The sequence below is a fragment of the Diabrotica virgifera genome, chromosome 7 (genome assembly GCF_917563875.1).
Source record: "Diabrotica virgifera virgifera chromosome 7, PGI_DIABVI_V3a".
Taxonomy (NCBI): Eukaryota; Metazoa; Arthropoda; class Insecta; order Coleoptera; family Chrysomelidae; genus Diabrotica; species Diabrotica virgifera.
In genome coordinates this window covers 205,860,446-205,874,327 of record NC_065449.1, presented here as the reverse complement: position 1 = coordinate 205,874,327, position 13,882 = coordinate 205,860,446, and positions in this window count along the sequence as shown.

Sequence of the window (13,882 nt, the reverse complement as noted above, 5' to 3'; positions counted from 1 at the left end):
TCCTGACAAGAAACAGACTCTACTGGAAATACAACAACTTCCTCAAGGATAAGAAGCTGACTCAGAATGCATACTAAATTAAAAATTACACAACAGCAATTATACCAGTTATCACATATAATGCTAAATAATATACTTGACAGAGAAAGATGAAGCAAGATTGAGAAGACACCGTCAGATTTATCAAGGCACAGAGACTCAGATGGATAGGAGATATAGAGCGGAGAAATCCAGAAGAAGTTATCAAGAAAATCAATAAATGGAGACCAGTATTAGGCAGACCACGGGGAAGACCAAAAACTAAATGGGAGAACCAGATAATTGCGGACTTTAGGAAGATGGAAGTAGGATATTAGAAAACTGAAAGATCCCAATGTTCAACTGCAGGTGAGTGAAAACCTCAATACAAAGGTGCTAAAATGCAGAAATGTAGGAACTATAGATGAAAGTCTGACCATCATACAAGAAACAGTGAGAGAAGTAAAAGAACAACACATGAAGAAAGATACAGAGAAACGGAAATCGTGGATGACCGATGAAATACTTGAGCTTATGGATCAGAGGAAAAAATAAAGAAAATCTCAAAGAATATAAGAGAATACATACCATCGTCAGAAGAAAAATAAGAGAATTAAAAGAGAAACAAAAAACAACAATATCAAGAAATAGAGGAGTATCAGAGTCGATATAATAACTTCAATGTCCATCGAAAAGTGAATGAAATAGCTGGAAAGTTCCGAAAACTCAATAGCGGAAAAACAACAGATGATGAAGGCAATCTTGCCATAACCAAAGAAGATAAAAAGAAAGTATGGGAAGAATACTTGACGAAACTTTTCCACGACCTTAGAACAGGACAAGAACCCATCATTGAAGATCATTCAGGTCCCGAAATCCTACCAGAAGAAGTAACGGCAGCCTCAAACAAATGAAGGATGTAAAGGCACCGGGACTTGATGAAATTCCTGCAGAACTGCTAAAGCTATTAGATGCAGAACAAATAAAAATAATGGCTGAAATATTTAATGACATATACAAGACAGGAAAAATATCAGCAGAGTAAAAAAAAGCAGCAAAAACTAAAAGTCATCCACAATAGAATTTATCGAAAATGCGAAGAACAAATTGCGCCCAATCAGTTTGGATTTGTGAACGCCGTTGGTACGAGGAAGGCTTTATTTAGCGTGCAGGTGTTGTTTCAGAAATGTAGAGATGTCAGCTGTGATGTTTTTGCATGTCTGATTGACTACAAGAAGGCTTTCGATAGAGTCTGACATGAACAAATGATGGAAGTGCTGAAGAGGACAGGGATTGGCAGAATAGACCTGAAAATAATAGCTAACCTGTATTGGAATCAATTAGCAGTGCTCCGAGTAGATAGATAATATACAGAGCAGGTCAAAATCTTAAAAAGAGTGAGATGGGGATGCATTATTTCACCACTGATATTTAATCTGTACTCAGAGCACATTTTTGAAGAGGCTCTAAAAGATATTGATGAAGGTATCTTAATAATGGAGTCAAGCTCAGTAACCGGCGCTATGCAGATGATACAATAGTGTTTTCCAATACCATAGAAGGGCTGCAAAACTTAATGAATAAAATAACAACAGAAGACAAATAGAACAGGAAATAAATAGAACAAATGGATTATATATAAACACCAGCAAAACCAAGCTAATGATCAATAGGAGCAAAACATAACTGGAGCAAATCTATATAGTTCAGAGAAATAAGAAAAAAGATATCCTGTTGGTGACACAACCCCCTTCAGGCCGAAACCAAATTTTTTTGAGTAGTGTGGACAGCTATATTAATAACCTATATGTTTCCTGCAGCCGATTTTGATGATATACATAGTTATAAACAAATGAAGATCAAAATACGGTAAATTTTCACTTTTTTGTCTATAACTAAAAAGTTCAGTATTGTAAACAAATTTGAGAGTAAGTAACTCATAAATCGTATAAAAAACTTCAATATGGCGTTCGCTGAATATTTCCGTCCTTATTGGTTGCTTGGAAAATTGCAAAATAAATCATAAATTTTGAGTTTTTATAAATATTCATAACTTATGTAAAAATTAACTTAGAACGTTCTTATTACATGGAATGCTGAGACTTTTGGTGCTTAAATGATACACTAAATTTCAAAGCAATTGGTCAAATAGTTTAAAAGGTATTTAATTTATTCATCCCAAATTAATTTTTTTGCAACGCTATAAGTCAGAAAATGATGAAGTTACACTAATACTTTGTATAGTTTATGAAAGAAGAAGATTTATACAATTAATTTAATTAAAAAAATTAACAAAAAATAATTCTAAATACTGCAAAATTATTTTGCAAAATCATGTGAATTAAAAGGGTGGGCTAACTTCGTCCCTAATTGTCCTAGGACAATTGTTTTTCTTTCTAAATGTGTATAAAAATTCAGTCTTTCCAAATATGAAAAAATAATTTTTCTATGGGTAACGGTTAAAAAGTTATTCTAATTGTTTATAAGTAAGCAATAAATCGACGTGTTTTTGCAAAATAATTTTACACTGTTTAAAATTACTTTTTGACATTTTTTTTAATTAGGTCAATAGTATAAATGTTCTTCTTCCATAAACTGTCAGAAGTCTTACTGTAACCTTATAATTTTCTGACTTATAGTGTTGCAAAAAAAAATTAATTTGGGATAAAAAAATTAAATAACTTTTAACCTATTTGACCAATTGGTTTTAAATTTAAAATATAATTTAAGCACCAGAAGTCTCAGCAATTCGTCTAATAAGAAGGTTCTAAGTTAATTTTTACATAAGTTATGAATATTTATAAAAACTCAAAATTTATGATTTATTTTGCAATTTTCTAAGCAACCAATAAGGATAGACATATTAGGCGAACGCCATATTGAAATTTTTTAGATGATTAATGAGTTTCTTACTCTCAAATTTGTTTAAAATGCTTAAGTTTTTGGTTATAGACGAAAAAAGCGAAAATTTATCGTTTTTTGATTTTCATTTGTTTATAAATATATATATCATCAAAATCGGCTGCAGGAAACATAAAGGTTATTAATATAGATGTCCATACTACTCAAAAAATTTGGTTTCAGCCTGGAGGGGATGTGTCACGAGAAAAATCTTATTTCTCTGGACTAATATGTGAACCAAATGAGAATTATTGAACGTGTCTCACAATACAATTATTTGGAAACTATAATAAATGCGTCGTGAGACAATACTCAAGAGATTAGATGTCGCATCGGAAACGCAAAAAGTGCATTCTTGACTATGAGCTCTGTGTTCAAGAGCCATGACCTCACTTTAAAAACAAAAATAAGGCTCCTTAAATGTTACGTGTACTCAGTGCTTCTATACGAAGTAGAAACGTGAACATTGAAGGCAGAAACTCTATCGAAACTTCAGGCTTTTGAGCTATGGTTGTACAGAAGGATCCTGAAGATACCATGGACAGACAAAGTCACCAATGAAGAAGTACTACGGAGGATGCACACAACCGCAGATTTAGTCAATATCGTGAAGGGCAGAGAGCTGCAGTATTTGGGACATATAGTGAGAAATCAAGGCAGATACGAGCTACTCCAATGCATTTTACAAGTTAAAATTGAAGGGAAAAGGGCCCCAGGATGAAGAAGAATATTCTGGCTTGCTAACCTGAGAACATGGTATAGAAAGACCTCAACGCAACTATTCCGTATAGCAATCAACAAAGTCATCATAGCCAGAATGATCGCCAACGTTCGGAACGGCCTGGCACCCTAAAAAGAAGGAACATGGGAGTTCGAGAATGGACAATAATGAGCAAAAATAGGAACGAATGAAGAAATATTGTAGAAGACGCCAAGTAACAAAACCATTTGTAAAACCAGGCAAATTTTATGGTATGCAATGTTAATGTGGACTGATTCCCCACGACAAATAAATCGAAAGAGCCTAAAGAGGACGGCAATCACTCCGCTATGAATTCAGATGGCATGATAGTAATGATGATTGTCATAAAGGATTTCATTTTTATTCAGTTATTAGATATTCATCCTATATAGAAGATCAATGTTTAGTAGAAAATAGCCAAAAAGGTACATATTTTCTGCAACTGGAACGGCAGTTGGCAAAGTGAGAAGCAAATATATTAAAGAATAAAAAAATATGAAAAAAAAGTTTTTAGGAAACGCTTTTCTTTAGTTCCGGGTGACTAAAATTATAAATATTAAAATATCAACTAAAAAGCAAAAAATAAAAAAAATTGAAAAAATCCAACACATTTGTCAAAGAAAAGCGTGGGATATCTTCATCGAATAAACGGTTTTCGCCCCACGCTTTTCTTTAACGAATGTGTTGGATTATTTCAATTTTTTTTATTTTTTGCTTTTTAGTTGATTTTTTAATATTTATAATTTTAGTCACCCGGAACTAAAGAACAGCGTTTCCTAAAAACTTTTTTTTCATATTTTTTTTATTTTTTACTTTTTAGTCTTACACTTTTCAAACATTAAAATATATCGTCATGTTTATTAAAATATGTATATAAAACATATGATATACAAACATAGAAAGTAGTCTGAATCGGCAAAAAATTTGAAACTTCATTGTTTATTTGTGAAGCATAACGTAAACAATTAACGTAAAAAGTGAAATTATGTATAGTTCATATCATTAGCTACAATCCGTAAAAATTTCAAATTTCTAGATTGTAAAAAACAAGAGAATTTAAGCATTTTCCATTAAAATCGTTTTTTTAAACAATTATTAAACATAAACAAATTTTTTTTATTGACTATTCGTGTATTGTTCCCGCGAATGCATATGTCTGCAAATTTTCATTCATTTGCATTGATGAAAAGGCAGGCAAATTGACCTCTAAAGATTTGACGCAAACTATTGAACTAAAGAAAAGCGTTTAAAAAAAGAAGAATGTGTGTAATTTATTAAATTTAAATTAAAATACATTTTACTGCTGTCATAAACCAGACAAAAATGTATATCACAAATAATCATTGCCTTTCGCTTAAATTGAATGTTAAAACTTCCAAGAGGCAGGTGGCTGGCGGGAGCTGGCTTGAATATTTAATTTAATCGAAAAGCAATGTTTATTTCTGCAATACACATTTTTTCTGTTTACGGGCAACTGTAAAATGTATTCTGAGTTAAATAAATTACATACATTCTTCTTTTTGTCAAATAATTTAATTAAAAAATTATTTTTGGACACCCTGTACAAATAATTATATAAATTTTTACATTACTGAATAAAGAATTGAATTGCCTTTCAAATGAGCTATCGCATGTCCCCTATTCTCATTTAAAAAAAATCATCGATTACGTCATCGCGCCCAGATGGATGACTTCACTAGTATGACATATATGCCAAAATATCGTAATTTCAAAATAAAAATCGACCTCTTTCGAGATTTTTCCTTAAAGTCGCCTTTTTACGAAATAACGAATTTATTCCTTTCATTTGCATCGTACTGTATAAACAAACATATGAGTGTTCAAAATTTAAAACTTTATTGTTTATTTATGACGCATAACGTAAAAAATTAACGTAAAATGAAATTATGTATAGGATATATCATTAGCTACAATCCGTAAAAGTTTCAAGTTTCTACATTGTAAAAAACAAGAGAATTTAGGCATTTTTCCATTAAAATCGTTTTTTTTTATTTAAACAATTAATAAACATAAACAAAAATTTTTTTTGTCTATTCGTGTATTGTTCCCGCGAATGCATATGTCTGCAAATTTTCATTCATTTGAATGGAAGAAAAGGTAGTCAAATTAACATCCAAAGATTTGACGCAATCTATTGAACTAAATAAAAGCGTTTAAAAATCATCGATTACGTCATCGCGCCCAGAAGGATGACGACACTAGTATGACATATATGCCAAAATATCGTAATTTAAAAATAAAATCGACCTCTTTCGGGATTTTTCCTTAACCCTGGATTGCTACACTTATTTTCTAAACTCAATCTGCTACATCGAAGTACAGTGGTACCCCAAATAAAATCGACCTAAAATATTTATATATGTATGTTTTAAGAACTTATGACAAAAACAATCTTAAGATAACATGCTAAGAATTTATTTTGTATACAAAAATATTTTATTATATTATTATTCACAAGTTTATTTTCATATTTTCTACACCCACTACTGCAAATTGGTGTAACTTACAAGCAAGGTTGGGGTACAAGTGTACCCCAGGTAGCATTCCAGGGTTAAAGTCGCCTTTTTACGAAATAACGAATTTATTCCTTTCACTTGCATCGTACTGTATAAACAAATATATGAGTGTTCAAAATTTAAAACTTTATTGTTTATTTATGACGCATAACGTAAACAGTTAACGTAAAAAGTGAAATTATGTATAGGTTATATCATTAGCTACTATCCGTAAAAGTTTCAAGTTTCTACATTGTAAAAAACAAGAGAATTTAGGCCTTTTTCCATTAAAATCTTTTTTTTTATTTAAACAATTAATAAACATAAACAAAAATTTTTTGTTGTCTATTCGTGTATTGTCACCACGAATGCATATGTCTGCAAATTTTCATTCATTTGCATGGAAGAAAAGGTAGTCAAATTAATATCCAAAGATTTGACGCAATCTATTGAACTAAATAAAAGCGTTTAAAAATTATGAAATACAGGTGTATTAAAACTTAAACAGATCATCAAATAAAAATTACAATTATTACTGGGAATAAGCCACAATTTTATTTCTTCTTCTTTCTTATAATCCTTAGTGCCCTTCAGGGCGTCGGATGTAGGGTTCCGCCTCTTGTCAATTTCTTCCATATACTTCTATTGGTGGCCAGGTTCTTGGTACCTCTCATGTCTCTCTTTTCACCTATATCATGGACTTAGTCCATCCATGTCTTCCTCAGTCTTCCCTTTCTTCTTTTGTTTCCCATTGTGGCTTCATGTACCTTCTTTGTTAGTCTCTTTTGCACCATTGTTTCTATGTGGCCAAACCAGTGTTGTTGTTTGTTTTAATCTTCCTCATTATCGGTTCTTGCTCCAGCTCTCTCCTTACATCTTCATTTCTGTCTTTCAGATCTCTTAACTCTAGCTATTCTTCTCACGTATTTCATCTCGGTTGCGTTTATCACTGATTCATGATTCTTTGCCTAATCCATGTTTCCACCCCATATGTAGTTATCGAATTAACTGTGCTGTTATATACTCTGAGTTTAGTTTTGTTATCTATTTCTGATTTTACAAAAATTGTATTATTTAATTAATGAAAATGAGGGTACCTATTTACGATTTTAAAGTAATTACCCGCTCCACCTTCGTGGGGGTCGTGTTTCGTGTCATTCAATATATTTTTGAAAAATATTGAACACGTATATCTTAGTTTTTAGATCTGATATTCATTTTACGAAATATCGCGGGGATCTTATTTATAATTTTAAAGTTACCCCTCACCCCTCTCTGTGAGGAGTCTTATTTAATAGCATTCGATAAATTTTTGAAAAATATTGAACACGTATTTTTTTAGTTTTTCGATCTAATGTTCATTTCGCGAAATATTCGCTTGTTTTTGTGAAACTCTGTGACTTGCTCATTTCCTTACGCCCCGCTCAAATCGTCAGATGTTCAAAATATACACTCACTGTTCTCTGTTCTTCATGTACCTACTTAACTTACTTTGTCTTAATCTGACGCTTCCAGTTTTTTTAAGGATTTCTTTTGTACGGACTGCCCCCAACGCACACCTCTCTATTAAGAGTTCATTTAGTGTAGGGGTACCTTTACAGAGTACAATGCTCCTCCCCATGTGATTTTCTGTCGCGCTCGAGTAACGCGTAAAATCCCCGTTTGGGCTTCCGTACCAATATAGGTCTTGGGCCCACATATAAAATTATTATTTATTTGGGTGGAGTCGGACCAATTTGGAGCTTGGCGCATTATGGTAGTGGGGCGTTTGTCTGTCAAGCGGTGACGAAGTTGTCAATTTTATGCAAGAAAAAAATTTATAACCACATTGGTCATTTTATTTTAATCAATGGTTTTTATCTTAAACAGCGAAAACAATTTTGTCGGACAAAAATATTGGGCCATATGACGCGTCGGACACGCTACATATGTAAAATTTATGAAAATAATAAATTTATTACCACATGGAAAATTTTAACTAAATCTACCATAAAACCTTTTTACAATAATGTGGTAACTTTGTCGGACAATTTTCACGGGGCATATGCGCAGTCGGATGCGCCGAAGATGTCAATTTCCTGATATTTTTTATTTACAACCATTTTTCCGACAAAAATAGGAGGTTATAAGTAATTATATTCTAAATCAAAAAATCTAAGTGTCGGACAAATATATTGGGGCAAATCGACAGTCGGACAAAAAATTTAATTTTTATTAGTAAACTATACTTTTAAACTATGCTGGGTTCGTGCATCCCTTACCTTCACAACCATTTTTCCGAGAAAGGTAGTAGGTTACAAGTAATTATATTCTTAAACAAAGATGTAATTGTCTGACAAAAATGTTGGGGCAAACGAACAGAAAACTTAATTATTTTAGGCTATCAACGAGGAGGCATTGTCAAAAAAAAATTTAATACTGTTTTTCTTCGTTATTTTTGAATAGATTTAACTGAAAATTGGTACATACACTAAGTACAACATTTAAAAGAGCATGACGTAAAGCTGTACACAAAATTATCCAAAAAAATTTTCCGACAACGGGAAAATTTTGGAAAAATTGTGATCTGGAAATGTGTGTACATACTCCTTGAACAATGACAAACGTCGTTCTGTAGTTTTTTTTCTCGAATTAAAAAAAATCCGACAAAAGTGGGAAGTTATTGTAATTATATTCTAAATAAAAAAATCTAAGTGTCCGACAAAAATATTGGGGCGAATTGACAGTCGGACAAAAAATTTAATTTTTATTAGTAAACTATACTTTTAAATTATGCTGGGTTCGTGCATCCCTTATCTTCACAACCATTTTTCCGACAAAAGTAGTAGGTTACAAGTAATTATAGTCTTAAACAAAAAATGTAATTGTCTGACAAAAATGTTGGGGCATACGAACAGAAAACTTAAATCTTTTAGGCTATCGACGAAGAGGTATTGTCAATAAAAATTTTAAAACTGTTTTTCTCGATTATTTTTTAATCGATTTAGCTGAAAATTGGTACACACACGAAGTACAACATTTAAAAAGGCATGACGTAGAGATATACCCAAAATTTTTCAAAAAAAATTTTCCGACAAGGGGGAAATTTTGGAAACATTGTGATCTGGAGATTTGTGTACATGCTCCTTGAACAATGACAAACATCGTTCTGTAGTTTATTACTCGAATTTGCTCCAAATTTGTCCGACTCCACCCAAATAACAAGTACAAAAAGTTTCAACGGTGTGGTTATAAATAATAATTTTATATATGGGCCTAAGACCTAATAGCATTTATAGATTATTAGGTTTCTCAAAATACCGTAATTCTCTTTGTTTTATTCCCTGTTTAAAATTGTTTACCAATATACCCAATAAGTAAAATTTACTATTCAATGCATGAATATAATAAAATTCTTCTGATTTATTTATCGCCATTTAAATCACAATGCTCTTTCAAACTCTTAAAGAACGATTTATAACTCAAAATTCGTTCTTCGTAATATAAAAATAATTATTTTCTGAGATATCCCGTTGTGTAATATCACTTTTCTAAGAAATAAAAGCCACATACTTGTCGGAAATTCATTTTTAGCTCAAGTTTATGTGCTTCAAGATAGAATCTGTTGTTTTTACTGCGAAGTATATGTGCAGAATAGCAACGATGATTATATCTTTATTGCTCTTAGAAAATTGAGGCAGTATTTTTATTCACGTTTCACCAGCATAAATCGACGTGACGTAACCAGCGAGTATGAAATCTAAAATGTGAGTTTATTTTTTGCCCTAAAGGTTACTAATTTTATGTATTTTTGTTTTATTTTCTTTTTATACAGAGGGTATTCAGTTGTACTTTGTCATTCAAATTCTTGGGAATGATGGTTAATGAACAATGGGATCCACGAAAAGAAATAAAATGCCGTACCGAACAAGCGAGACAAGCTGCTATTAAATTTAAACCGCTACTTTATAACCGCAATCTTTCCCTCAATCTCCGTTACAGAATGGTTAAGTGCTATGTATGGTCCATATTATTATACGGCATGGAGACATGGACGTTGAAAATATCTTCCATTAATAAGTTGGAAATGTGGACCTTGCGAAGAATGTTCCGCATACCATGGACAGACCAAACGAGGAAGTCTTAAAAAGAGCAAATACTGAGAGAGCTGCTCAACTTGATCAAGACACGAAAAATTGAATACCTGGGCCATATTTTGATAGAGGGAAAATATGCAATTCCTAAACTAATCATCCAAGGAGAGATTGAGGGCAAGAGTGGAGTGACGTCTTCGACTTGGATGCGATCGAAAGCCTTTGTCAGGTCTATAAAACATAGATATGCTGGTTTATTGTACTCAATGGCCTTTTCTGTGATTTGTCTCAGTACAAATGCTCAGTTCAACAATAACACCTCATTTATGTAACTACAAAACGACACTTAAAATGCGAATTTTACTGTTAGGGCATCGACTTGCTCTTTCTCAGTTGTAGGTAGAAATATGGCAGGGACAAATAAATAGTCATATTTATTAATTATAAAGAAAATTTTTTCTAGCAAATCTTGCCTAAGCTTTACAGTTAAATAAAAACGTAAAATTATAGTTATGGCAACTATGTTTTAATCATCATCATTTGGTTCTACAACTCTATGTGAGTCTTGGCCGAGTTTACTATTTCCCTCCATTGTTGTCGGTCCTGAGCATCTATTTCCCATTGCTGTACTCCCATTTTGCGTAGATCACTGGCTACTGCGTCCTTCCATCTCTTTCTTGGGCGACCAACTGACCTTTTTCCATCGGGCCTTTCCCAGAATGTGACGTTTAGAAGTCTTTCGTCACTTGATCTTAGCACGTGACCCGCCCATCGTATTCTGTTTGCTTTAATGTAGCGTACTATATTTTCATCTCCATATATGGTCGGAAGTTCATCATTGTGTCTTCTTCTCCATTCTTCTGTTATCTCTTACAAGGTACCAGTAATTTTGTTGTTTCTCGCTGATTCAGAATCCATATTTCGCTTCCATACGTTATTGTGAGACGAATAATTGTCTTATTTTTGTAATATTGTAATATATACTCTTATTTTTGCTGGTCTTGAGGGTATTTTTGATATAAGTAGGGTCCTTAATGAGTAATATGCCCTGTTTCCTGCATTGATCCTGGCCGCCACGTCCTTTTTATATTTATTTTCAGATGTTATGATCGCTCCCAGGTACTTAAATTCTTTGACGACTTCAAAATTGTATTCATTAATTGTTACGTTTTTTCTAACCCTTGGTCTTGGGTTCTTCGTAACCACCATATACTTGGTCTTGTCCTCGTTGACCTTAAGACCAACTTCCTTGGCTCCGTTCTCGAATAGGGTGAAAACTTCTTTTGCATCTCTGGTGGATTGTGCAATTGTGTCCACGTCATCCGCAAATGTCAATAGTATTTTTGATCCTTGGGCGGCAAATCCGTTTGTCAGTTGTGACTGAGCTTTTCTTACTGCATGTTCCAGTGCGAAGTTAAACAGCAGAGGGCGAGAGGATCTCCTTGTCTAAGTCCGGTGTCAATGAGGAATTCCTTCGACGTGGTGCTGCCAATTCTGATTCGTGCGGAAGCGTTCTCCGTGCTCACCTTTGCTAATTAATCGTACCAGCTTTCCAGGTACTCCCATTGCTACCATAGTCTCCCACAATGCTTCTCTGCTAACAGAATCGTAAGCTTGTTTGAAGTCCACGAAGATTTGGTGTACATTGCGGTTGAATTCCCAGTTTTTTTTTTCAACACCTGGCGTAGGACGAAGATCTGGTCTACGGTCGACCTTCCCGGTCTGAATCCGCTTTGGTAGTCGCCTATTATTTCCTCTGCGTATGGAGTTAGTCTTCTAAACAGTATTATGGATATAATCTTGTATGTTGTATTAATTAACGATATTCCTCTATAGTTTCGACATATTTGTTTGTCTCTCTTCTTGTGAATAGCTATTATATGGCTTTCATGCCAGTGTTTCGGTATTTCTTCTCTTTCCCAGACTTCTCTTATAAGATGATATATCTCAAGTTGTAGTTTTTTCCCCCTTTTTTAGTAGTTCCGCCTGTATGCCGTCTGAGCCTGGGGCTTTATGGTTTTTTAGGGACGAAATTGCGGACTTTATTTTAGCTAGTGTGGGCTCTGGTATTTCAGGTTCGGCTAACTGGTACTGTCTTTGTTGCCCTGTCGTTGTGGGGTTTTCTGTATTTAAGAGTTGCTCAAAATACTTTATCCATTGGCGGCTTATCTCTTCGTCGTCTGTGAGCAATTGTCCTGCATCATCTTTTATAAATCTTGGGCTGTTGATCGTGTTGCCCGTCATTGTTTTTAGGTCCCTATAAAACTGTCTATACTGACCGGTTCTATGTTCCTCCTCGTGTTGCTGTATTCGTGCTTCTAGGTACTGTTTCTTTTTTCTTCTTTCTCAAAAGTCATCTCATGTGAGTCCTTACTCTGTTGTAGTCTTCCCTGTTATCTTCTGTAGGTCGTGTTAGTAACTCCAGCCTCTTGATTGCTTTCTGTTGTAAGCTTTGTTCGCACTCCTGGTCAAACCACTTGTTTTTCTTTTTGTTATTCCTTTGTTTCCCTATAGTTTCCGCTGCGGCGCTTTCTATGGCCTTTGTTATATTTTGCCATTTCTGGCCTATGATCAATTCTGGTGTTGATGTTTCTTCTTCTTCCAGTGTCTGCAATTTATTTTGGATCAGTGACTAATATTGGCGTTCATTATCAGGTAGATCGAGCCTTGAAATGTCCCATCTGTTTCCTTACTGGCGTTGCTTTTGATGTGTCGTGTTTAGCCTTGTTCTCATTTTTATTCTGACCAGGAAGTGGTCAGAGCCACTTTCTGCTCCCTTCAAACTGTGTGCTCCGATAATTTTGCTGAGTGTCTTCCATCAATGAGCACGTAGTCTATATGGTCTCGTGTGATTCTTTCATTTGACACCCAGGTTATTTTATGTGTATTTTTCCTTTGGAACTGTGTAGTTTTCACTACCATATTGTTGGTTACAGCGAACTCTGCCAGTCTTGATCCGTTATCATTGGTGTTATAGTGTAAGCTATGTGTCCCGATCAACTAGGTCATCTTATAGTTTGGCATTGAAGTCTTCCAGTATGATTTTGACGTCGTGTCTGGGTGCCGTTCTGTACTGTTGTTCTAGAATTTCATAAAATTCCTCCTTGTCGTCTTCATTTGCTTCTTCAGTTGGTGCGTGGGCCAATTCTGGAGGAGATACCAAGTGTAGTCTTGTCACTTCTTAAGGAGAGACTGAATATATTCTCACATGGACCTAATTGCAGGTTTCACATGGAGATGTTGGTCCATTGTGGTAGCAGCTATAATTGTAGCCTTGTTACATCCGTTTAATGATCATATGTCAACACCACGTGGGTACTTGGGCTGTCCCACTAAAAAGGACAACAAGACAAAGGTCAATATATATTAAAAAAACTACAATAAATCTTGTGTTAGTTGACAGAAGAAAGAAATATCTTGTCTTGCAAGACAAAAATTAGCAATGCAATGACTTTTCTTCTCTTCCTTCTCTTACTCTATAACATAGATTTAATAATAATTTAATAAATCACCTTTTTTACTGAAACTCTAGCAGTCACATTTTATGATAAAATTTTTCGCATGTTTTTGCAATATCTGTTTCATGAATTCGCATTTTTTTCGTTTTTGAACGTAATATGGAATCTTGTTCA